Here is a 22,882-nt window from a genome sequence, read left to right on the forward strand (position 1 = left end):
GACAGAGGGCTTCGTTTCGTCTGCTGCGAAACGCGCCAGCGAGCGCACCTGGATTGCGAGGCCGACGCCACCTGGCAGCAGCGCCGTGCGGCGACCAATGGGATGGCGTACGCCGACGCGCGAAAGCGCGCGCGCTACACGACGACTCGCGGGTCCGACAGAAGATGCCCTCGCGACGAATTTCTTGGGTGTTCCGTCGTTTGTTTATTTTTTTACGACTGGTTATCTTATCAGCGGCCCGCAGGGCCGAAACTGATGGCGGCGGCAAGGCGAAATTGCCACCCCGTGTTTCGTTCTTGCGTTTCGGCACGAATTATGTTTGCTGCGTTAATTGCGCGCGTGCTGCGCTCACTCGAGCGTGGCGCCCCTAGGTTGTAACTGATAACGGGAGGTGCCGGTTGGCATTGTAGGCGAGGACCCAGCGATACGTATTGAGTGCCGCTCGCGCGGTATAGTTTCCAAGTACAGTGGTGCACCGCTGCTGGGCGCGGTTGCGTGTGTGCAGCTAATTCTACATACCACTTTGGAGAGTGGCGCTACTTCAAAGTTCTCCTGTTGGCTGTGGAAGTGACTATTGGAAAAGGAAAGCCGCAGCTGCGGTGTCGGGGAAGGGAGTGGGAGGAAAGAAGAAGAGAGAAGCGGGGAGAAAAGTAGCAGAACGCAGCGCGTGACCATGCAAGCTCGGTGACGACGTGAAGACACGGACGGGGGGAGTGAATTCTCGTCCATCCCCGCGTTTCGGAGTGCGTAGCTCGAAGTGTCCTTGTAAACCTAAATTGCTGTAAACCAAGAGCCAATTACAAGAGAGCTATAAAGAGAGAAGAAAAGGTGAGGAGGTTAGCCAGAAATTCGCATGATTTGACACACTACGTTAAAGCTGAAGTTACAGAAGAAGGGTAGGAAAGCAATGCAGAAAGGGTAGGTGGTGGTGGTAGTGGTGATGTTGAAGCAGGCGGGGTTAGCCTGGCATACATAGCCAGCAATTGTTCCGCCTGATCCTCCTTCGAGTTGAGATCAGGGGTGTGTCACCAGGTGTCGATGAGCCCTGTGTCTCGCATCATCAAAGGAATCTGTGGTATTCGCTTCTCATCCTTTTCCGACTGCCCTAAATATGCAAAAAAGAATAGAAAAGCTCTTCCAGTTATACGCACATTACATCACTTTTCTATAGTGCTTTGTTAAACCTGGCACTGATTGGGCTGGCGGAATCCCTGCCACATGCAGTCTGTCAGTCTGTCAATTTACGCAGATGACATCTGCATCTGGGCTTCCGGAGTAACTCGCCCGCAAGCTCGCGCAAGGTTAGAAAAAGCTGCAACGATGACGTCTACTTATCTTCAGAGACAAGGCCTTGGCGTTTGAACAGAAAAATGCGCATCAGTCGCTTACCTTAGGAAGTATCCTACCTAAGGAAGAGACTCCTCTCGATCAGTCACCTCTTCAAAGCCATCGCCGGAAAAGCATTGGGACCGTCGGCGCGTTTCATGCTGCAACTATACAAAGCGCTCTTCGTGGGTTTCTTGCGTTACAGCACTCCGGTGTTGTCAAGCGCCCGGAGGACAAACTTCAGAGTGCTTGAGAGCATGCAAGCTCGAGCACTTAGAACTTGTCTTGGCCTACCGCGATGCGTTTCAACAGCCGCAACAATTGCCATCACCAGGGAACATACCATCAGAACGTATGTCGCCACAGACACCCTTCGAAATCATCTTCGACACCTTTCCCGACTACAGTCTCAACGCCTTGCTTCTCTTTCGGAAAGTAGACCAGATGCAACTATTTCGGGCATTGGAACCTCCTATCGATCTTCTCTTCCATCAGACTTCACGCCTGCAGCAAGACCACCTTGTCCTTTGTGGTATCTCCGGCAGCCACAAGTGCGGCTCTCCATTCCAGGAGTTACAAAAAGTCCGACTTGTCTACTTGTGCCCTGAATCAAGCTGCTCTACATCTGCTGCATGATTCCTACTCTGATCGAATTCACATTTATACAGATGGCTCTTCGACTCTGACCAGCTCTACTGGTGCTGTAGTTATTCCGTCGGCATCATTCTGTAAGAAGTTCAAGATCAGCCACGTCACAACATCGACAGCGTCTGAACTTGCCGCCTTCCGTAGCGCAGTGCTTTATGTGCGCGAACAATCACCGAATCAATGGGCTATATTCTGTGACTCAAAGGCCACGCTACAGTCACTCTTATCAGCTCTGCGCCGCAGCCCATATGAACAACTGGTAGCAGAGATACGATTAGGCTACCATCAAGCCGTGGTCAGAGGCCACGACATTGTATTTCAGTGGCTACTTGGGCACTGCAACATCACTGGCAATGAATGTGCCGACAAAGCTGCCCGTGGGGCACATGAGGCACCTCAGCAGTCTTGCCCATATTATAACTCTAAGAAAATGGAATACACCAGAGTTTACCAACCGGCGCCTATATGCCATGGACTAACAGATGCAATTACAACTTTTACCGGGCTTTAAACGACACGAAGAAACATTGCTGTGCCGCCTGCGAAAAGGAGTCTCTTTTACAAACTCCTATTCATTCCTAATTAGAATGGCGGACAGTGCCAACTGCAGCACATGTGGTGTTGAGGAAACCACCAGACATCTCTTATGGGACTGCTCTAGATACGAAGATTAGTGAATTGCCCTTTGGATGGCTTTGAGGCACTTGGACGACAGGCCTTTTACGGAGGAGACGATCTTGGGCCCGTGGCCTCGTGCGTCTGCTATGTGCAGGGCTACGAAGGCGCTGTTGCGTTTTTTTGAGGTACACTGGTCTGTATGACCGTCTGTGACGAAACTCAGCGATGAACTCTTGACTGTGTAAATGTGCAGGGTGTGAACTTCTCTCTTCCTTATCCTCTTTCAAACCCTTTACCCCCTTCCCCAGTGCAAAGTAGCCTACCAGGCTCAGCCTGGTTAACCTCCCTGCATTTCCCTTATGACTCCCCCCCCCCCCCCCCCCCCTATGGTGCTTGAAGATCTAGGGACAGACGATAGGGAAGTGTTGAGCCAATGAACGCAGCTGGAGTATGTGGCTACACCTCGTGATTGAAATGGTTCATAACGAAAAATGGAAATTGCTCTAAGGCAGCGGCGCACTTACTACCATCGCACACTTCAATTACACCTGTGTCTGTTCGGCGTCATCTGACTTGTGAAACAGGCGGGGCACTTGTGGTTGCGACACGTCGGGCTAACCGTCGTTGTTCCCCTTGTTCGCTTAGCAACACGTGGCTGCTACATCAGTGCCATAGTTCCACGCAGTAAAATGAAACTAATGGAGACAGGTGGCACGCCGCGTTGTAGGTTGCTCACCGTGACCCAGAATAACGATGACGAACACGAGTGCGGAGACAACAGAACTAACGAAAGGGAAGCTGACCTGATCGAACTGCGATATAGGTGATCGGCGCGAATTGAAGGGGATCAATATCCACGTTTCGTGGGAAGTTTAACCAACCCATGTTCCTGCGCTGCTGAGGCAATCCCAGTTACTGCCTATTGCACTTTTGCAATATTTACGTGAAATCCCAGTTACTGCCTATTGCACTTTTGCAATGTTTTACGTGAAAGCGTTTACTGCAGTTATCCCTCTAACGGCGGTAAATACGTAAAAAATGCGGTAAAAATTTACTTATAACAGCGCAGAACTGTGGTATAGGCCAATCGATGCACGAACACATGTATGCGTAATTCGTGGCGTGCACGAGACTTACAGCCCTGCTCCACTTCGAGGGACCCCAGGTGCCTAGATTTGTGTACTACGGAGGGGAGATGCCTTGCCGAGACTACCAGCCGACAAGGCAGTTCTGCCCCGTCTGTAGAACCACCGGACATCGACCAGACGTCCGACCCAACCCAACGGTTCGTGCGTGCAATACCTGCAACCACCCCAACCCAGAGGCCGGACACACTTGTGTTCCGAAGGGCGCCCTGTGGTGCGGAGGGGCCCATTTCACGGCCGCAAAAGACTGCAACAACAAACTCAAGCGCATTCCCCCCAGAGGGAAACCTGCCTCCACCATCGCCTCCAAAACCCGACAGCCCCGCCCGCGGTGGCTCAGCTCCGAGCGGGAAGACTACGACTCCGACTACTCAGAGTCGTCGATTACCTACAGCTCCCGGTACGGTTCCAGCCCGAGGTCCAGGTCCCGCTCCTGCTCGCGGCCCCGGCTTCACTTCCGCTCGCCCAGACGGCGATCTCGGTCAACGCCCAAGTAACAGCAGTAGGGTGCATCCATCATAGCGGCGCCCAAAGACAAGGGGTCCCAGCAACACCAGCGGAAGACCAAGGAAGCCTCACCCAAGAGGATCACCACCAAAGAACGTGAGGTTAGCTGGGAAGCAGTAGCCGCCCCCTCGTACAAAAAACCACAGGCGCCACCGCCCATGAATTTCGAACAGGAACTCGCGAGTATGCGCGCACAAATACAAACACTCACACAAGAAAACAGACAACTCAAGCAACAAGTGATACAGCTCACACATAAACCACAAGAGATGGCACCACACCAGGCCATCACTGACCTACAAACCAATGTCGATGCCATCCGCACCCAGATGCAAGCCTCCATGGATGCTACACGCGCCCAGTTGGAACAAATAACACAGACTGCACTACAACGCACAGAGGCAGCAATCAAACACATGGAAGCCGCTGTAGACAGCAAGCTTAAGGGCCAGATTCACTCCATAAAACTGTGAAAAACACTACGACAGAACCTCTGCAAAGCCACACCTGTGGCAGGACCGAACCATATACCCCAGATCATAATATCACCGACCACAACACCCAACAATGCCTAGACCACACAAGCAAGTCAAAGAAAACTTAGAAATTTGTCAATGGAACTGCCGTGAGTACCGAAGGAAAAAAGGGCTACTGACACAATTGATCGCTCAATCCTCAAAGCCACCAGGGGTCATAGCCCTACAAGACCCCGGTACCCGGCCAACACTACATGGCTACGAGGAATAATACCACGCAAGTCAAGACGACAAATGGAAGGTAGCCACACTGGTAGACAAAAACATCACAACCATACAACACAAACCCATAGACGACGTAGACGTACTACATGTATTCCTCGAACTCGTCTACAAAGGCAACCAGAGAAAGAGTGCCTTCATTCTAAACGTCTACTGCCCCCCCCCCCCCCCCCCCCCTAGCCAAAGGCGAGCGAACATTGGCAAACTCTTCAGGGACACCCTCCGCTTCGCCAAAGACCGCCCTCTGGTAATCATGCGCGATTTCAACGCTCAGAACACGCTATGCGGGTATCAGAGGCAGGACCGGTAGGGTCTCCAGCTAGAAACACTAATGGAACAGAGTCACCTCACACTCATCACAGACCCGCACACTCCGACGAGGGAAGGGAACAGCGTAACACTATGGTTGGTAATATCGATGAACGATTAATCGATTAATCGATTAAAAGTATCCCGCAAAACGATTAATCTTCATCGATGTCCACCTTTCATTTAATCGACTTAATCGATTAGGTCTGTTCGATTAATCGTTTTCGAGAGTTCGACAGGAGTGGCACGATAATTTTGAAATCGTACTGGAATGGCGGCCCACGAGCAGTGTCTGTGCGGCTGGGGAGGAGCGACTGTCGCCTGTCTTTCCGAGTCCAGAGTGATGCCGAGCCGAGCGCTTCCCCTCTCTTCCCCCTCGCTTCCCCTTCTATATCCTCGCATGCTGGTTGTGTGCCATTCAAAGTATGTGTCGGTTTCACCCAAACATGCCAGCCAATTGACATTCCTTTGCTCTCTAGAAAAGATTATGTGGTTTAATATCCTAAACCACTGACTTTCTTTTCCCCCGTGTACATTGCAATTTCTTGCATATTTCAGTTGAACTTCACGTTTCACTTTTGCCATTTTTCTTAATTCTTCTTTAACTGTACTCTACTGGGATTCACTAGTGCAATGTATACCTTATTAAAGCGAAGCTTTATATGTCTATAATCTGATACAACTTAAGTCTGCAGTGAAGCCCCGCCAGCCACTGTTCCTCCACGAGGCTGCAAATAGTTCGTACTTCAAAGTTTCCCTGTTAGCCTAAATAAGGCGGTAACCACAAAAATAAAATTATAAACGCGTAATTTTATATGTTTTCACTCAACTATTATAGTAGAAAGTACAAGTACAACAATTACAGTCGTACCAAGCATGGCGCCATTTTGAAAACGTCGCATGACGACGATTTTGTTTGCTTCTGTGATTGGCTGGCGGAGTAACACAACCCCGCGCGGTCCATCTGCCTTTTTTGCCAAGTGCTGTTTTTAAATTCGTATCCTACTATAGGCGAAATCGTATATGGCTAGGCGAAATCGCCTGTGTACACAAAACTATAGTCATCAGCATTCGCTCGAGCGTCATCGTCTTCTTCCGCAGCTGGCTTCGTTGGCGCCCCTCGGGTTGCGCTCGTGCCCGGCATGCACTCGTGCCACTGCTCCCGCGTTCGTCGTCGTCGTCTGCTTTCATAGCTGGCTGCGTAGCCGCTAATCATTCCAGCGCACAATTCCACTTCTCTTCTGTCGTCGTAATGGGGAGGCCGCGTTTACGGCGCTATGAGCCATTGCTTGAGGGGGTATGAGCCATTCATTGTCTTACGTGACGGACAGATTTAATTTTTGGCGCAATTTGATTTCGAAGAATCGCAAGCGGCAGTGGCGGGCGAATGCTGCTAGCCACATCGCCGAGCAAACTCGAGACATCGAACGCAAGCGACAACGGCGAACTGCGGGCGTACAGTCAGTGACGTTCTCTCCGTCGCAGCCGAACGTCTGCGTAACCTCATATTTGAGAAACACTTTAATGAACCCTAGGGATTGACCCAGTGATAAATACCGGGACCGCACGTTTCAGCTTCGCTGGGTAACCATCTTCACGGAGTGGTAGGGCCGACGAATTTTGGAATTCTGGACTAAGTGCCATTTTATAACATATATTGTTCATCCTGTCAAAAGCCAATAGTGCCAACTATAGTAAGTCTTTAACAAGGTAAAGATTACCTTTATCAAACGTTTATACACTTGTGTTTCAAACTTGGTTCCACCTCTCAAATAATAAAATAGGGCCCTACAAAAGTAGATAACTGCGTTTCAGCCTTCTGAAAGTGCCCGGTAAAAATTTCGATTAATCGATTAATCGATGAAAAACCCTGCATCGAAAGCGATTAACCGATTAAAGGCTAAAATGATGAACGATTAATCGTTAATCGAATAAAATTATTAATCGACCATCCCTACGTAACACGCGACACCACTCCCGACTTCACCTGCATCACACAAACCACGCGAGCCGAATGGCTCAACACACTCGAAAACTTAGGCAGTGATCACTACATGCTGAACATGACGCTACAGACCGGACGCCTACGCAGGCAGATCGGCACAGCTAAAATCACTGACTGACGAAAAATCAGAGAAGCCCAAGAACAGGACGCAGACACAATCACGAACCTGGAAGACTGGTGCGACATGCTCCGTCGACAGAAACAACACCACACAAAGGGAATCGCCAGAACGGAAGAGACCCCAGAGGTGGATCCCCACTTACTACACCTGTGGGACGCCAGACGGGGAAAACAAAGAAGAACAACAGAAAACTGAAGACACGTATAGCACAAATAACAGCGGAAGCAGAAGAATATGCCATGGAACTCGTCTCGACGAACTGGTATAGATTCTGCGAATCCTTCGTTGGCACCCTGGGTACCGCCAAGACGTGGCACATACTCAAAGCCATCCTGGACCCCATCAAAACCAAAGGAGAGGGGCACAAGGCCCTGAAGCGGTTACTACACACCTACCCAGGCAGCCAACAAGACCTCATCGATGCCATCAAGACCAAGTGCTATGGAGATCCCACTCCCACACAACCATGTACAACACTATACACGGGACAACCCAATTGGACGAACCTATCACAGAAAACGAGGTGAGAGTGGCCATCGCAGCCACCACCCGTAACACAGCGGCGGGCACGGGCCACATCACGAACACCATGATCAGAAACCTCAGCGACAAGGCCATCTCCGCGCTCACGGGCTTTCTCAACCAACACTGGGAACAAGGTACGGTGCTGGCGATGTGGAAACACGCAAGAATAATCATGATTCCCAAACCGGGCAAAAAATTGGCAATTGAAAACCTCAGACCCATCTCACTCACATTCTGCCTCGGCAAGGTGTACGAGAAAATCATACACAAGAGACTGCAGAGACACTTAGAAGACAACAAGCACCTGCCGGACACCATGTTCGATTTCCGCGCAGGCTTGTCCACAAAAGACGTATTACTCCAAATTGAGGAAGAAGTCCTCAGCAACGTTCCCCGCAGCGGCGAACATGCCCTCCTAACAATCGATATCAAAGGAGCTTTCGACAACGTCAGTCACTAAGGAATCCTAGAAGGGCTCGCCAACACCAACTGCGGCGAGCGAATGTACAAGTACGTTCAGAGCTTCCTAAGCCACCGCATGGCAGAGCTGATGATTGGGGAGATCCAGACTGCAGTATACCACCCTGCCAACAAGGGCACATCACAAGGAGCTGTCATCTCACCCATACTCTTCAACGTCGCCATGATCGGCCTCGCAAGAAAACTGCAGAACGTAGAAGGCCTCCGCCACGCCTTCTACGCAGACGCCATAACACTCTGGACCACAAAGGGTCCCTTATTGAATAAGAAGAACGGCTCCAAACTGCAGCTCACCTCATCCAAGAATACGTCAGCCAACGGGGACTACAATGCTCGCCCGAGAAATCCGAACTCATACGAGTCTGGCGAGGCTGGGGTAACCACATGGTCCCCACAGACCCAACACGAAAACTCGAGATACACCTCAACGGGGGCCTTATATCAGAGAAGCCATTGCTCAGGGTGCTGGGCATGTGGCTGCAGTCTAACCAGCGGGCTCCTCAAAACCAGTGTCAAGGCGATATCACGCATGATATCCCGCGTAAAACCCAAGAATAGAGGCATGAAGGAAGGGGACATCCTCCGACTGGTCAGAATCCTGGGGCGCTATAACGTAAAATGATTCCAAACTGTCTGATTCTGTGGCGACGAGCGACCACGTAGACCGGTAAAGTCGCGGGCTCTCGAGGGAGAGGAACAACCGATACCCGATCTCTTAGCGTAGCATTTTTAATCTCTTTCAGAACGCTAGCCCTTGCCGGAGCGTGCCAACTGCTCGTGCCTTGTGTAGACGTGAGATTAAAAATGCTACGCTAAGAGATAGGGTGTCGGTTTTTCCTCTCCCGCGAGAGCCCTGAGACTTCACCGATCTACATGGTCGCTCGTCGCCACAATTCCAATTTCTGCAAGCAGCCTCCACGATTGGTCAAAACATTTTCGGGCCACTTCCAACTTCGCCTGTCTGTCACGCGACGTCACGAAAACCGCGATAGCTCCCCATCTGATATAACGTGTACACACTGATTATGCATGATTAAACCGCACAAAACAAAAATAATCATTCCTGATTCGACGCCTTTTCACCATTATCCCTCTGCTATTGATCCAATGTTGTCTGGCTACGCCAACTTCACCTGTCTGTCACGCGACCTCACAGGCCCTCAGGCCCTCCCTACTCGCACCTGCCGGTGAGCATGTATTTATTCGCGCATGATAAACCTTTTTGCGTGGCAGTAAAACGTTATCGAGTCCTTTCGGCATGCATACGACATCGCTCTGCCAACTCTTCCTTGCTGAGGATGCGTTTTAGCGGCGTTCTTATCCTTCCGTTGCACGCCGCCGCGATTTTCGACCAGCCACCGCAAGCTAAGTAAGGCGAAGCGGACCAATCGGAGAAGCCGGCACCACTCTCTTCATGCGGTTATCTATTTTCATTGTGCTGGCTCGGTCCCATCGAAACCCTCCCCACTAGAGCGTGCTCCTCGCCTCTTGTCAGCCAATTAGATAAGAAAAACCACTGAGTGTAGACAATTTATTGGTTTTGAAAGTGAACAAAGGTGATCTTCTATAAACGAGGAGAGTGTTTGATTGGGTTGTTCAGACAACACTGCGGGCCACCGCCCGATGCTTGCGTCGGTGGTTACGTAAATTTGACGTCAGGAGTTTGGAATCATGTTACGTTATTGCGCCCCTGGTGGTGAGCAGAATCACATACAGCCTGCGCTACTACCATCTCACACAATCCGAGAGGAAACAGGCCGACACGCTTTTGAGGATGGCTTTCAAGACCGCTCTCCGCCTGCCGATGAGTACATCCACTGAGAAATTATTGGCGCTAGGGTTACACAACACTCTCAGAGAACTCACAGAAGCCCTTCATGTCTCACAACAACAAAGACTTGCGCGGACTCACACTGGCCGGCAGGTCCTACGAACCTTGGGCTTCAAAGCCACAACACTACGAACCCAAGAAACCTGCCCAATACTTCGTCACGTCCAGGACATGTATCACATTGCCCCAATCCCACGCAACATGGACCCTAACCTACACTTCGACAGGAGGAGAGCGAGGGCCCAGTACATAGAGAAAACATTCAGGTTCCATACCACGACCCGTTTTACGGACGCCGCCATGTACGGGAAGAAGAATAAGGGCGCAGTGGCAGTGGTCTGCGACCGCCGAGGCCAAGTTACCTCCGGAGCATCGACCCGCCCCTGCACGATCACGGAAACCGAAGAGCTGGCCATCGCGGAAGCCATCCGCGAAGGCCAAGACGCAAGCAAACCACTGACGATCCTCACGGATTCTCAGCAGGCCTGCCGCAACTTCCTACGGGGAAGAATCACAAGACCTGCTGCACAAGTCCTAGCCCAAATACCGAAGGAGGACACCGACGACATCACCACCCAAATCATCATCTGGATACCGGGCCACACTGGCATCACGGGTAACCTGTATGCCGACAGAGCAGCTCGAGAATTTGTACATAACCGAGCACTCATCACGCCGACTGTAGATGACCCTGACCCAGTTGACACCGAGTATTCAGCCATCCTGAACTACCACAGAGGGACTCGCTTGCGATATTCCCCACCCCATCGAAAGCTAAAGACGGAGGATGCCGCTGCCTCGCGTAGGCTCCAGACAGGCACTTACACGGACCTACACATACTACATCGCATACACCCCACAGCTTACAGGGACGAATGCCCATGGTGCGGAGCCACACCAACCCTATACCACATTACGTGGGAGTGCACACTACACAACATAAAACACCACGACACGAACACCACGAGGGATCAATAGGAGGCACCGCTGTCCAGCTTGGCCCTCGACGACCAGCTCAAGCTGATCCAGAGAGCAGAGAAGATGGCAAGAGCCAGCAGAGCCCTGGACTATAGGGGCCCCGACCATTAGCAATGCCCCTTCGGGGCAACACAAAACTCTGATTATTTTCTAATAATGTCTATCTATCTATCTATCTATCTATCTATCTATCTATCTATCTATCTATCTATCTATCTATCTATCTATCTATCTATCTATCTATCTATCTATCTATCTATCTATCTATCTATCTATCTATCTATCTATCTATCTATCCGCCGTGAAAAAAAATGCTCAAATGCGCCATTGTTTTGGAGGTTTCACGCTGGAAATTCTGAGTGCGCTGCATTTGTTGTAATTTAGTTATTCATGCAGGCCCTAAAGAACGAGAACCCAGCAACCTGTCGACTTGCAGACACATTCAAGAAGTTACGAAATTTGTTAACTTCTTAGAGGACCACTGTTCTGACCATTGGCGCTGAATTCTGTCGAAGTTTTAAGGCGATGAGGTCATTGCGATTCTAAAGTGCAGCTTCTTCGCCAGCAGAACGGGACTTCTTATGGCAGACAGAGCAGTGATATCCATACCGAGCAATAGTACAAAGTGTGAATAAGGCGCATAGACTCGAAATTCTCGTTAAAGTGTACTCCATCCCGAACTGCCCGCTCTGTGGAGGGACTAAAAAATAATTTTGAGCGACGTTTGGTTTCAAGTAGGGGGCAGACATGTATACGACCAGATTAGTAAGATCATGCTTCTACTAACCGCAAACCTTAGCGCGATAGCAATGGACCACTATGAAGTAAGAGAACCTACATCAACACGCACGAGCAAGTCCTTCCCCGTCTCTCTATACTTCGCCTTCACGTGTGTGTAAAACGATTTTTGTTCGCTATACAAATGCATTAACGCATACAGTGTTTCTGCCTTTAGCCACACGTGCTGTTCGACATCAAGGATATCGATACTGCATGTAGCGGACTACAGGTATACTGTGGGAGTGGATGAAACATTTGTGACACGCAGTGGGTCCGTAATCATGTGTGCTTATACATGCCATGTGCACTTTGTATCTCTACGAGGCCACAAGAAAGAGTAAGAGAGAGCAGTGCATGGCAGATTCCCCACAGCCCGTTGACAAATGCGTGTCGGCAATTACGCGGCAGTGCATGGTCTCCTTCCTAAGATGTTGGCAAATGTGCGATAAGAAGAGCATGTACACGGACTACACTGGGTCTCAGTCGCGCGCAAGGCCCATGGCGAGGATGCGGTACTGCGTATAGGCGGCCTACGGTTCCGCGCAGATGTGCCGTGGTGGGACTCCACACCTCAGCGTGCGTGACGTAATAAACGCGCACACCTGACCCGAAAACCTTTGGCCGGTGCCTCCTGAGACAAAAGGCGACGCAGCCGGGCGTCAGCGCCGCCAAACAATGCCCGCTGCCCTGCTCTCCGGTCTCCCGTGCAATCTTCAGATTGTGTCGCTCAGAGCCGAACGGTGCAGCGAATATGAACGCGCTTCAATGTGGGTTAGCGATAGTGGCCCCGAGATAGGCGGCGACTATCTTCGCGAAACAGAGGCGCATACTGCACGCCCAGCGGACGGCCACGACACCGGCATCTGCAACCGGGTGAGTCACCACCCGCGCTTCTTTTGCGCAACACCATCGCGCTTTGCATGCGTGCCCGTCTCTTACGACTTGATTCTTCCTTCTGGACGCGTTTTAATAGATTTGGCGGCAGGCGGCTTCGCGCTTCGACGCGCTTCGTTCGAGCGCCTCGAAACGCGAGGCTGAAAACCTCTTGATCGAAGTGCAGACAGGTGTTCTCGGTGCGGTTTATTGCTAATAATTCGTCTAGGATGGCATCGAAAGAACTCGCTAGCATCAAGCGGGGTCAAGGCATGCGCTACTCTGCGGCAGCTTGTATATATAGCTGTTGGTTTGATGCGACCGACTTATGCCGTTCTGCAACGTCTGCCCTAACTTTCCATTTGACAGTGACTACGTTAACATTTAAATTAAATTATGGGATATTCACAAACCGAAACCAGGATCTGATTATGAGACGTACACGCCGTAGCGGGGGGCTCCCGATTGATTTTGACCATCCGGGGTTCTTTAACGTGTACCCAATGTACGGCACACGGCCGTTTTTGCATTTAGCCGCCATTGAAGTGCAGCCGCCGCGGCCTGCATTTGACCCCGCGCCCTCGGGCTTAGCAGCGCAACGCCAAGCCACTACACCACCACGCTGGCTGACAGTGACGTTGCACGATCCCGGAGTGGTCAAAATTAATCTGGAGCCCCTCACTATGGCGTGCCTCATAATCAAATCGTGGCTTTGGCTCGTAAAACCCCAGAATTCAATTAAATTCAGTGACTATACGTTAGATCTGCAGGCACGACGTACACCTGTGAGCAAAAGTATACAGACCACGGGAGCGCGTGCCAAACTATAGGGACTTTATGCCAAACTGCATCTATGCGCCGCTTTCAGGCCTGCTGTCGAGAGTGGCGCTCGAGCGCCTGGGCGCATGCGTACCCCGTCATATCTGACTGCGTGTCATGTTGCTTTGCGTGACGACGTAGGCTGCTTGCCGACTAAGTATTCAACGGACAGCTGCCTGTGCCGCTTCCTTTGGTCCGTCATATTTGCGCCACCGTTTCACAGAGTGGGTGCGGCAGAGCTGGCTCGCGCGTCCGCCGTGCATTGCAATTTCCTCGGTTATTGCGCGGCGTTCACTGCCTAGTCCTACTGCCTATACTGCGCCTTTTGATGACTCGGCCAGAATGCCTTACTGCGATATTTGGTGCCGACGTGCTGCTACGTCCATATATAGAATAAGCTGTCGATAAATTGCTGTAATCCTTTTGCGCGACAAAAGACACCGACTCGAAAACCGCGTTTGAATAGGTGGCAACTAATATTGGAGGCGCTTCTAATAATATAAGGCGCAGTATGGCAACTAATATTGGAGGCGCTTATAATAATATAAGGCGCAGTAAGAAGCAAGGCATTCTGCTAGAGTCGTCAAAAGGCAGTATAGAGTAGGCAGTAGGCCAGACGATCGATAACCGATGAAACCAGATGCATAGAGAAAGCCAGATGTGCGACGGACGCGCAAGCCAGCTTCACCGCAGTCACTCAGCAAAACTGCGGCGCAGATGTGACCAAGCACAGGAAGCGGCACAGGCGGCTGCCCGTAGAAAGTGTAGTCGATGAGCAGCGTATACCTCGTTAAGAAGGGTAACGACATGCCGGCACAAATGATGGGACGCGCATGCGCACCGTCGCTCGAGCCCTATAGTCACTATAGTCTCGACAGCAGTTTGGCACGCGCTCCCGTGGTCTATATACTTTTGCTCGCGGGCGTACGCACTCTATCGATAAATACCCAACGTTCGCAGTAAAGAGCTTGAAGCTGCGTCCTTGTATGCAGATTTAAATGAACGCGCACAAAGAACTCTTTTATGTGTGTCTAATTCGTTTCTGCCTCATCTTAAACGAACGGTAATATTGAAGGCCAATAACCAACTCGCCGAAATACACGCTATGTTAGCATAACTGTGTCCCTGCTGATGATGTACTGCCCAGAACATAATAGCTTTACACTTGAGGTGTCGCAGGTAATGATCATACCCGCTGCGGAGGCCCAGTCAGCTAAGGCGTTGCGCTGCTGAGCACGAGATCGCGGGATCGAATCCCGGCCGCGGCGGCCGCATTTCGATGGAGGCGAAATGCAAAAACGCCCGTGTGCTTGCGTTGTAGTGAACGTTAAAGAACCCCAGGTGGTCAAAATTAATCCGGAGCCCTCCACTATGGCGTGCCTCATAATCAGAACTGGTTTTGGCCCGTAAAACCCCCGAAAGAAGAAGATGAACGTAATGATCACGATTAAGACCAGCCGCGGGAGTAAGCGCGGCTCAGCTCAAGGTCGCGGTTTCCCGGCCCCGGTGGCCGCACTCCGATGGGGGAGGAATGTGAAAACGTTTGTGTACCGTGCTTTGGGTGCACGTTAAAGAGCCTTGGTTGGTCAAAATTAATCCGGACCCCTGACGTGCTTCATATATAATCAGATCGTGGTTCTGGAGCGTAAAACCTCTGATTTTTTTTATCAGGTATAAATAGGTGACAAGAAGAGCGAAAGGACACGTAAAAAACAGAAAAAAAAACAAGAGAGAAAGAATTCAGCTCTGGCGGCATCCGCAAAGTATTAACGACGAAGATAACTTGGCGTGCAAGCTGGCGGAGGTGTGTAGTGGCGAGCATGGGAAAGGAGCCTTAATCAGTGAGTAACAATGCGGGAATTTATTGCGCCAACGGACGGGATAGGCGTAGGAGCGACGCCAACAGTGACGAACGAGCTAAGCCGGGCGAAAGGGGCGGAATGATAACCCGGCGACGGATTCGTCGGGAACCGAAAGGACGTGTAGTTGTTAACGGTTCATTCCGGGAAAAGACCACTGAAGCGGCAACCACGCGGAACGCGTTTCAATGCGTATTTGCTTCCCGACGCTTTGCGGCGTCGGTGCGTCCATTTCTACAATGCACAACTATATACCGTGGCGATAAAAAAAAGAAGAAAGAAAGAAACGCGTACTTTGGACTCGAAAGGACTTCGTGGCCCATGAGCGCCTTAGACGGTTGCTTTTGCCTTTTGTTTGCGGTATTATTTGACTATTCTAATGAAAAACCCTGCGCATGCCTATAGCGCCGACGCTGGTCATGTGCAGAGGCGTATAGCCAAGGGGAGGTGGTCACACGGGGCTAACGGAGAGAGCATCGTTCTGCCAAATACCACGTGCGCCTCCTACCACCTGCTTTCTTTTTTGTGTTTTTCTCACTCGTAGTTCACTTGTTGAGTCGAAAGCGCTGTGGGTTAGGTTTATTCCGCGTGCAGCTGCAGGAGCTTGCTAATGCACGCGCGCAGGTGTATGCTCGCCAGCTGTACATTTGTTGGAAGTAGGCCACGTGCTATCAGTACAACTTTAAAGGCGAACAGGTCGAAAGCAACAAGAATGCCTTGTTGCCTCTTCTGATTCGCCAATATAGTTTGTAGCAATGACAGTATGCAGGTTCTGAAACATTTTTTTTAATGCAAGAACATTCTTTGGCGAGGAAAAAATGTTCCAGAAGCCAGGGGAATTCATATTCAAACGTATAGCTTCACTGGCTTTACTCAACAATAAAACAATAACAAAACATAGACGTTTCGCCACCTATGCGGGTGGCATCGTCAGTACACAAAATGACCAATGACGGGTTGGCCAATTGTACTGACGATGCCACCCGCATAGGTGGCGAAACGTCTATGTTTTGTTATTGTTTTATTGTTGAGTAAAGCCAGTGAAGCTATACGTTTGAATTCTTTGGCGAGTACCCCATAAAAAATCTGTCCGTCGCGCAAGAAGTGTAATGCCTTTTATCTGCACAAAAATGCGTAATTTGCGAAGACGTTTATTCGTTATAGTAGTGTAAATGTAGATGATTGGTAGAATTTATAAGCGATAAGGAACAATTGAAAAAAAATGATCACAGAGAACACCCATATGATCAGATATGCATACCCATGGGGATGCATAGGGCCGGCTCCATAGAAAATGCATGGGGAAGCCTATAGTAGGAGTGAGCCAACTTAAATTTCCCGGTGGGCCAACTTAAATTTTGCCGGTGGGGTCCTACTGAAATTTGGCGGTGGGCCGACTTGAAATTCGAGGCTGGACCAACTTGAAAGGCAGGGGTGGCCCAACTGAAATTTGGGGTGGGCGAACTAAAATTTGGTGTGGGCAAATTGAAAATTTATGGATGGACCAACTGAAATTTACGGGTTGGCCAATTTAAATTTATGGGTGGGCCAAATGAAGATTGGGGTGGGTCAACTTAAAATTAGGGGGTATGCTTACAAATACTTAGACAGCTCCAGTGGAGTTCCTGCATGCTTTTTAAAAATTTTCATTGCACCATGATTACGAACCGTCTACGGAACGATTTAACGTCGCGCTCCTTAGCCTCTTTCATCGGCCGATCCCGGAGATATTGCGGAATTAAAATGTATGCCAATCCCGAAGATAGATCTCGTGCTCGTTGCTGAAAGTGCTCGTTCCAGAGGCGACGTGTTTCAGTGGTCGAACAGGAGTGGGAGCACCGTCATCCAGTGGTAGAACAAGAGCAGTTTCGCTGCGCCGAGAGCAGCCGGGAGCTCTCGCCTGAAAAGCGGAGTACGGAGAAAGTCACGTGACTTAAATCTTCATATCCCCATTTCTTTTGTAGCGTTAGCTACACTGGCCTAGCCAAGCCCGTTTCGCGCGGCACATCAAGAGCCGTGCTGCGCATGCGCAAGGATTAGTGATGTCACACGGCTTGCGCACCGGAGCCACCGGAGCCGGCACCTCTCGCGCACTCCGCCGCCGCCGCGCGCGACTCACCGCCACCGGTCTGCGCATTCCAGAGGAGTGACGTCGTAGCCGTGGTAGACGCACTGGCGCCGGCGCGCGCTCGCTGTGCAGTCGCCGTCTGACACTGCGCTGGAGCCGCTGCGCTTCTGACTGGCGTTTGCCAGTGTGGTATAGCCATGGAGAAGGAGAGCGCAAATGCTGCTCAACAGCGCAGAAGAACGAAGAAGCTTGACTCATCGGATCCCGAAGTAGTTGCCTGGCAATTAGCGGTTGAGCGTAGGAGACAACCAGGAAAGCTAAGAATAATCAGCTGAACCTTTGCTAACGCTACGTATATCCTGGCATAGCTGAGCTAAGCCACTGCAACTTTTTTATTTTGCTTCAGCCGGCGCGCGCGGCGCCAACGGCGGCAGCCAAGCATAGTTGGTGTTTTGGCCCCGGCAATTTTGTCGTCGGTGATACGAGCGAGCTTCGCAGCGATTCAGCGACAGATCCTGGCATTTCTAGTCCGCCTTGCTTCTCGTCGGGACCACGGCAGCAAAGCGTCTTCGCCTTGCTGAAGTGCTTGAGGCGCTCGACGGGGACAGCAGTAACAGCTGCTTGAGCCCAAGTTCTGATTCAAATTGCAGTTTCAGATAATATTCGCAGGCGGAAACGTTGTGGGATGCGTCGGCATTGCACAAAAGTATGGGGTACATGGCCACAAACGGTGACAGCGTTACTCCCGACAGATGACAACACGATCACACGTGTTTTACCGCTCTCCCGCGGAGAATGCTGGGACGTCGATTGCTTTAGTCACATGGTACATTTCTCGTAACATGTCCCCCTCCCACCTGCTCTCCGGATACACGGCGCATTTCAGTGGCGGGTCGAGTGTCCCTGCTCTCACTGCGCTGCCACTCCACTCCGCCCTGCGCGGCGCACTGCTCCTGTTCTCCCACTGGAATTCTGTCGTTTCAGACGCTGTGGGTCCGCCAATAAATTATGTGGTTAATACACGCCATTCTCACACCCAACTAGCACAGTAAGCCTTTGACCCACATGCCCATGACCTGGTACCCCGTTTCTATAGACAACCAAACCATTTCATACGCAAAGTCTCACCAATTCCTATAGGCGTTATTATCGACAGACTTTTCACGGAGGCCCCACATCTCATACTTGCCGGTAAAACGTGGGGCACATCCGTGGCATCTATGCTTCAACAGGACGCTCTTCCTAGGATACTTGCGATATAGCACATCAGTGCTGTCCAGTGCTAACAAAACTAACATCCGTGTCCTACAGAGCATTCAAGGCCAAGCCCTTCGAACTAGGGTTGGTAATATCGATGTACGGTTAATCGACTAATTGATTAAACGTATCCCGCAAATCGATAATTCTTCATCAATGTCCACTTTCATTTAATCGACTTAATCGATTAGACATGTCCGATTAATCGTTTTCGAGAGTTTGACAGGAGTTGCGCGAAAAATGTTGAAATCGTAGTAGAATGGTGCAGCACGAGCAGTGACTGTGCGGCTGTGGTAGAGCGACCGTCGACTGTTTTTCCGAGTACCGAGTGGTGCCGAGCCGAATGCTTCCCCTCTCTTCACCCACACCGCACACGCCACCTCGCCGCCCGAAGCCGCAGGCTTGAAATGCCGTAAGGAAGGTAAGTGGACGCAACACGTTGTTTTGTCAGGCGCGTAAAGCTTCATTTGCCTGCAAAAAGCAAGCCTCGCTAGTTTTGTATAATGCGGCACCGCGAGTGTGTCGCTTTGGCCTCGCACGATGTATTCTGATCAGCTCTACGGCGAGATTCTTTTCGTTTGGCCCCACGTAACCGTACAGCTATTTCCGCTTGCATGCGGTAACACGTTCTTAAGCCAATGATAATATCCGTGCGGTATACATACCCGTAGATTAAAACATCGCCGTGACTTCCCAGTCAGTCGTAGGGCGAGGAGTGCAATAATCACAGCGCTAGTGTCATGCTGTTACCAGAACGCAGGCTTAATTTTTGTCTCACTCGGCAAGAATCGCGTGATAACTCACTGATAACGTGGGTTATTTTTTTTTATTTGACCGTGCGCTCCACTCCAGTAAAATACGTTTACCATTCCACGCCGGTTTGGGCAATCGACAATACAGCAAATGCCCGGCACGAGATTCGTCGCAAACGCTGCGCCTATCGCTCGAGCGTTAATTCACGGAGTCTTTTCATCGACAAAAGTGCTTGCAGTCTTTCCCACGAACTGCTAACTGTTTCCTTTAACCAATATTCTCGCCCAGAACACGATAAAAATTATTGTTCAGCCTCTCACGCTCAGGAAATTGCCGCGCATCATGCAAGGGCTCACGCCCTTACTTCGCACACCTGCCCTGCGATAATGGCGGCGCGGCGTGGAATGCAGCTGGGGCGCGGGTACGCGCATGCGCATAGCTGAATTGGAAAAAGGTCCATTCCCGGCATACTATAGCAACCCAGTCGTTGATCGTCGTGTCACTCCTAGTCCACTAAAGACGTGGTACGGCGTGCGTGCGGGTTTGGAGCACGTATCTGACATAGCGATGAAGTTCATGTCGATTCCAGCACATGTGTAGCTTCCGAGCGTCTATTCTCGCATGCTGGTTGTGTGGCCATTCAAAGAAGGTGTCGGTTTCACCCGAACATCCCAGCCAATTGATATTACTTCGCTCTGTAGAAAAGATCACGTGGTTTAATATCCAAAACCATTGTTTTGGGCGTGGTGGTGGTGGTGTTGCAGCAGGCCGCGTTAGCCTGGCACACACAGCCCGCAATTGTTCTGCCCGAGCCTCCTATGAGTTGAGATAAGGGGTGTGTCACCAGTTGTCGATGAATTCCAGCACATGTGTAGCTTCCGAGCGTCTATTCTCGCATGCTGGTTGTGTGACCATTCAAAGAAGGTGTCGGTTTTACCCGAACATCCCAGCCAATTGATATTACTTCGCTCTGTAGAAAAGATCACGTGGTTTAATATCCAAAGCCATTGTTTTGGGCGTGGTGGTGGTGGTGTTGCAGCAGGCCGCGTTAGCCTGGCATGCACAGCCGGCAATTGTTCTGCCCGAGCCTCCTATGAGTTGAGATAAGGGGTGTGTCACCAGGTGTCGATGAATTCCAGCACATGTGTAGCTTCCGAGCGTCTATTCTCGCATGCTGGTTGTGTGGCCATTCAAAGAAGGTGTCGGTTTCACCCTAACATCCCAGCCAATTGATATTACTTCGCTCTGTAGAAAAGATCACGTGGTTTAATATCCAAAGCCATTGTTTTGGGCATGGTGGTGGTGGTGTTGCAGCAGGCCGCGCTAGCCTGGCATGCACAGCCGGCAATTGTTCTGCCCAAGCCTCCTATGAGTTGAGATAAGGGGTGTGTCACCAGGTGTCGATGAGCCCCGTGTCTCACAGGAAGGAATCAGCACTCATTGCGCTCTCTTCCTGATTACCGCGGGCTCTCCGGGGAAAACGACTCTTCAATTGTCCTGTTTTTCTGTCGAACTATGTGCATAGCCAAATGAAATGTTCAATGTCGCCGATATCACCACAGAAAGCACAGAGCGGGGAAGCGCACCGTCCCGTCATGAATGACCCAGCCGGGGTGTACGCGGAGTCGGTTCTGATGCGGTACGACAGCTTCGCTTCCTCGTGAATAAGCCCACGGATCACACATGCTTGGTGTGTAGTCTTGTGGATCGCCCTAAAGTGATAACGGATTGCATCCTCAGAGTTCTGAAAGATGTGTGGCGCTCTCCCTTTTGGAACATATATCAGTGCTAGGCGTGCAAGAGCGTCAGTTTTTTTCGTTTCCTTCAATTCCTACGCGGGATGGGATCCATTAAAATATTACGTTAAATTCCATGCTCATTAGATCTTTTAGAGTCAGTGCTAAAGATTGCCTTGTAAAATTATCTAGAGGTTGGCCAACATATAATCGTTGTAATGCTGACTTTGAATCCGTCAGCACGACCGCCTTGTGCAGAATAGGGCCGTAGTTTTCGCAAGGCCACGGTAATTGCGGTGATTTGTACTGTTGTAGACGAACCTACGCGATCTAGGCGGCCAGACCATGATACATCAAGGGAGGGTATGCAGAATGCTGCTGCGCAACTATTTGTTTGTGCACTCACCTACCCGTCTGTGTACGCTTGTAGGTGGCTTTGGTACGCTGTGCTCAAGTGGTCCAGTACAAGGAACTTAGCTTCGGCAGTTGGCATGGTGCGTTTCGCCGGTAGACGGGGTACATTGAGGCTGCAGGTAATGTCCGAAAAAGACGATGGCGGGTCGAGGCGACTCCTTTTAGGCCATTCCAATCCTAAAAATCCGGCAGTGTTCAGCGCCGCATGGAAATGAGAGTGAGTTCTTGTTCTTAGCCACAGAAGAAGCGCCATGCTTCGGGGGACTCGCCCAGCCCTAATAGCTGCGTGAACAAGGCTTGAGATACCAAAAGGCAGAGTGGGAGAGACTGCTTCATCAGTGACCTTCTTGTTTGAAGCTGCCCGAGCAACTCCCATCGCCAAGCAAAGTCCCTTTCTATATACTGCCTCCAAGCGCTCGAATTGACTCGGTGATGGTGATATGAGCGGCAGTTGATAGCGAATGCGTCTTGTTATCAGTGCAGTGTTCAGTGTAAGCATGGACATTGCATTGTTTCCCCAACGTACACCTGCCAAGCGACGAAGTGCGTTGACTCTTTGCACTGATGCAGCCACAATACTTTCAACCACGCGTCGCCACAGTAGCTTGCTGTATATGGCGACGCCCAGGAAAAGAACCCTATAGTTGCACAACGAATTGGATAGCGTCTGATATGCAGCAGCGGACATGTTGACTTCCGCCTCACTCCAGTAATATTCGTTTCCCCGGTGCAAATTGCAATTCCTTGCATATTTTAGTTGGACTTCACCTTTCACTTCTGCCATTTTTATTCTTTCTTGTTCAACTGTATTGTACAGGGATTCACAAGTGCAATTTATCTTGTTTAATACTGCTCTAAGTGCCATTTTATAACATATAATGCTTATATCTTCAACGGCCGCTAGTGCCAACTCTATTTAGTCTTTAACAAACGAAAGATTAAACTTTATACACTTGTATTTCTACCTTGGTTCCACCTCTCAAACATTAAAATAGGGTCCTAGAGTAGTGGATAACTCTGTTTCAGCCTTTTTAAGGTGCCCGGCAAAAATTTCGATTAATCGATTAATCAA

At 50.4% G+C, this 22,882-nt stretch overlaps 1 protein-coding gene across 1 annotated transcript in view; it reads left to right on the forward strand.

Moving 5' to 3' along the window:
* Positions 1-12,738: 12,738 nt before the first annotated feature.
* The window catches only part of LOC119466250 (putative sodium-coupled neutral amino acid transporter 7), a 75,254-nt gene continuing 65,110 nt past the window's right edge, over positions 12,739-22,882 (forward strand). Inside the window, exon 1 of the mRNA XM_037726731.2 lies at positions 12,739-12,904. The gene's annotated coding sequence lies outside the window, so the exon portion shown is untranslated. The remainder of the gene's footprint in view (positions 12,905-22,882) is intronic.

The sequence above is a fragment of the Dermacentor silvarum genome, chromosome 1 (genome assembly GCF_013339745.2).
Source record: "Dermacentor silvarum isolate Dsil-2018 chromosome 1, BIME_Dsil_1.4, whole genome shotgun sequence".
Classification (NCBI taxonomy): Eukaryota; Metazoa; Arthropoda; class Arachnida; order Ixodida; family Ixodidae; genus Dermacentor; species Dermacentor silvarum.